This window comes from Otolemur garnettii, unplaced genomic scaffold (assembly GCF_000181295.1).
Source record: "Otolemur garnettii isolate 467f Iridium unplaced genomic scaffold, OtoGar3 scaffold00144, whole genome shotgun sequence".
Taxonomy (NCBI): Eukaryota; Metazoa; Chordata; class Mammalia; order Primates; family Galagidae; genus Otolemur; species Otolemur garnettii.
Genome location: NW_003852539.1, coordinates 5013017 through 5017394, shown reverse-complemented (window position 1 = coordinate 5017394; position 4378 = coordinate 5013017).

Genomic DNA, 4378 nt, shown 5'->3' with positions numbered 1-4378 from the left:
AGGTTGCTGTGAGCTGTGACACCACAGCACTCTACCGACGGTGACATAGTGAGACTCTGTCTCAAAAAACAAATAAAAAAACTTAAGAGTAGACTATAAATGTCTTCACACAACAAATAAGTGAGGTGAAGGTTATGTTAACCGGTTTGATGTAAACATTCCAAATTGTACATAAAATTAGAACATTGTACTCCATTAATGTATTAATGTACACAGTTAAGATTTAATAAAAATAAATAAAAAAGTTAGCTGTCCTTCCTCCTCCTCCTCTGTCCCCAAGATGCTAGGGTGGATCTTGGTGAGCTCCATCCACTTTCTTCATTAGGTCTGATCTACCCACGCACCCTTTGGTGTCCCTGAGAGTTTGTGGAGGGAAGCCAACTTCCAGAGCTGGGAGGGTGGGGCACCCAGACACTGGGACGGGAGACCCCTGAGTGAGAAGGGGACAGCACATGTACCCTCGTACTTACCCTCTGGGCTTCTCCCAAAGTCACAGCTTCAAGTGGTTTGACTAAGGAGTGTTTCAGGACAATCCCACCTCTTTCTTCTCTGTTCCCTTTTTGAGCCCCTGGCCTAGATAGAGTCCTGTGAACCTCCTACTGGGGGAGGCAGTCTGGGAACGGTCCTTAGCAGAAAGCACAGAGCCTGGAGGGGCTGAGGTTGGGGATGAGGCACAGGTGGGAGGAGGGCTGAGGACTTAAAGCTAAGTTGAATGAGGGCTACAGCGGGATGTTGGAGGTCAGCTTGGCAGGGCATCTCTTTCCGTCTTGACAGAATTCTGAGGGGCCTATTTTTGGAGTTTAAGGCAGATGTTCTCCCCCAGCGAAGCGAATGTTTGGTGTCTGCTCTCCCCTCAGAGGGATGGGGTGGGACAGGTCCCCTCCCCCTGCTCCCCACAGCTGAGCAGAGTCATACATCACCAAGGGGCCTGGGCTCCCTAGATGTATTGCCCTAATACGTCGCTATAGCAACCCCACTCTAATCCTGCATTATTCTAATGTGGTCCCCCTCCCCACTGTGATGTATAGCTTGGGTGCAGAGCTTCCAGGCCCCTTTTCTGAGAGTCTACTCTAAGTCCCCCAGGGATGGGTGGTCGGAGGCCTAGCTTCCTTGGACCCCATCTTCTCCTCACCCTGTGCATGGGGTTCTTAGGCTGGGTGTGGAGGTGGGCTTTGGCCTGTCAGCCTACACGCCTGCCTTTCCAGAGGAGGGAAGCAGCAAGCCACGTGTCTCCAGCCCTGGCACACGAGTGCCTGACGCACCGACCCACGCCAGCTTGCCCAGCCTGGGGACCTGAGGCCTTGGGGTTGGGGGCCAGGGCGGGACAATAACTGCATTCCACCGTTAGCCACAGGCCCCCATTGTTCCTGTGGACACTGCTTGCTTGAGGGCCGAGATTCTGGCCCTCACCCTGCATGGAGCGTAGGATGCTCCCTGGACCACTCCCCCAGGGACCATAGAGGGGTGATTCATGGCGTGGCCAGGGCATAGTAGGTCCCAGCTGTGCCCAGATTCTGGGGGTCGGGAGGGGGAGGCAACTGAGGGTTGTTTGTGTCAGGGGAGGGGGTTGAATAGCCGGAGGACTCAGGGCTCTGGACGCCAACCACGTCATCTCCTACCCCTCTTTGTGTGTGGGCTGGTTAGAGAGGCCCTATTGTCAGAGAAGCAGGCCCACCCAGGCTGGAAGGGAAGTGGGAACTGACAGGGGCCATCTCAAAACTGGGAAGACCCATAGACCACCTCTCACTCTGCACTGGTGAGAATGGCAGGGACTTGTTCAAGGTCAAACAGCTAGGTGGTGACAGGCCTGGGACAAGAACGTTTCCCCATATCTCCCTGGTGCTGTAGCCATTTCTGATAGAAACCTGAGTCCACGTGGTGGTCTTCAGTCATGACAGATATTTTGTGTATAAGCTCCTTCCCCTTCCCCACTTCCTTCACAATCTTAGTTTAGGTCCATACTTGGCATCCCTGGAGTAAGACATTAGAGCTATGGGGTATACTAGGGCCAAGCAGAATCATGTGGACTATACCTGTGGGGCCCTAGAGTAATGTGGGTGCCTGGAGGTTCCCAGTACTCTGACACAGGATTCATAGATGCAACAATTGGTGTCACTGTTTCCTCACTTGGTCCCTCCTATACCCTACAGGATTGAGAGGTAGAGTGGAGAAGAGGAGTGTTATCTAGTTATCTAGGAGTGTTTTGAGGACAGAGTGACTGGTCTTATCTATCTCTATGCTTAACACAGGGCCTGATTATTAAACTGGATGACTGGATGGTACATGGATGGGTGGGTGGTTGTGTAAGTGGCTGAAAGGTAGATGGATGGATGGATGAGTGGATGGGTGAGTAGATATATGAAAGGATGGTTGTTGCATGGTTGGGTTGGTGGGTTGATGAATGGGTGAGTAGATGGATGGAGGATGGATGGATGATGGATGACGGGATGTCCATTTCATATACTGAGGGAAGACACATGGCCCAACTTGAGGTGAAGAGTGGAGTGAGGCCTGCAGCCAGCCAGCCAGCTAGCCCCCACCTTTGAGGCTGGGCTTCCTGGTGGCATGGTTTGGTGATCAGCCTCTGGGTAGGGTTGCAATAGAACCAGGTGTAGTGACATAAAGGAATCTATAGTCTGACATAGTCTCGTGGTAGGTGGCTCCACAGGGTCTAGGTCTTGAATCTTCTGTGTTCATCTTCTGTGCTTACCACTGGTGGAAGGGTCCTAAGCAGGACAGGGAGAGGCATAAAGGTTCAGGAAGGGGGAATGAGTGGATCTAAGGGCTCAGACTGAGTGACTTTACCTCCTTGGGATCAGGCCCAGAGCCAGGTGCCCCCTCCCAGGCAAACCCCTACTTATTCTTCATGACTCAGCTTAATGGTACCACCACCTGTGGGGCCTTCCCTGACCCTCTGGGTGCTATCTCTTGACAACCCACACAGACCCATAGTACTTCAAAAGAGATGAGTGCACATTGCTGAAAATGCAGGTTTGCCACAAAGAGGGAGGATGGAGAATAGGTTGAAAGACTGTACCTGTCACTGATTTTCTGGGTTATCTCTGGCCAGGGCCTCAATATCCTCAGCCCCAGTTTCCTTATCTGTGGACTGGGGATGGAGATCTTAAACTTTTCTTTCCAGAGTGGTTTTGAGAATGAAGAGAAGAAATTCTAGGTGGAGAGAGCACTCGGCATTATTTTCCTGCACTGCCTTCAGCTCAGTAATAATATAATAATATATATCATACATATAAAATGATTTTTATAGCTAACATTTAACATGTACTTACAATGTGCTAGGTTCTCTTCTGAGTGTTTATATATATCATCTCTCATCTAACCCTCACAGCAATTCTATGAGGCAGTTGCCACTATCTTCATTTACAGATGAGGAAACTGAGGAATGGAGGGCTTTAAGCAGCTTGCCAAAACTCCCATGGGTAGTAGGCAGCGCAGCCAGGATGAACATCTGGGCAGATATCAGGACCCATCTTCTTTTCATTTAGAAACAGGGTCTTGCTCCATCAGCCAGGCTAGGGTGCAGTGGCATGATCATAGCTTACTGTAACCTCAAACTCTTGGGCTCAAGCAATCCTGCCTCAGCTTCCCGAGTAGATGGGACTACAGGTATATACCAACATGCTTGGCTTATTTCTAAATATTTTGTAGAGGCAGGATGTTGCCACATTGCCCAGGCTGGTCTCAAGCTCCTGGTCACAAGTGATCCTCCCACCTCAGCCTACCAAAGTGCTAGGCCCACAATCTTAGTTGCTACATGTGGCTGCTCAGTGCACGGCAGCCTGGAGGGGACTGATCAGGAGGGCTTCCTAACCATCTTAGTGATCCTAGGCGAGTTACCTACTTACCTCAAAGATTTCCCTGGTTGCAGGGTGGTGGAGAAGGGGGCAGTTTCTAGCCAAATATGCTTGCCCCTGCCCCCACCCCTTCTCTCCCTGGCCCAGTCCTGAGTTCTGGAACCTCCTTGTTCTTGGGCAAATACCCAAGCACTGAACCACCACTGTTTGCACCAGTAGAGGGTGTAAAAAGAACATGGACCCAGAACTCATATTACACAAGTTTTATCCCAGCTTCTATTATTAATTAGTCTTGCTACCTTGGACAGGTCACTAACACTCTCTGGCCACTATTTCCCTCATCTTCAAAATAGGAATAATTAATGTGAGATAGTGAAGATAAGGCACAGGGTCAGTGAGTGGTGGGTGTTATGTCAGAGTGCTCTGGACAGAGTGGGGTCTAGAGCCGTGTTTATTACGTCTTGGTTTTCTTCCCTGTCCACTTGTTTCTGCACAGTGTCCTTTCCAGACCTCACAGTAAGCAGCTTTCATTCTTTCATCACTTATGCTAAATACTATATGTA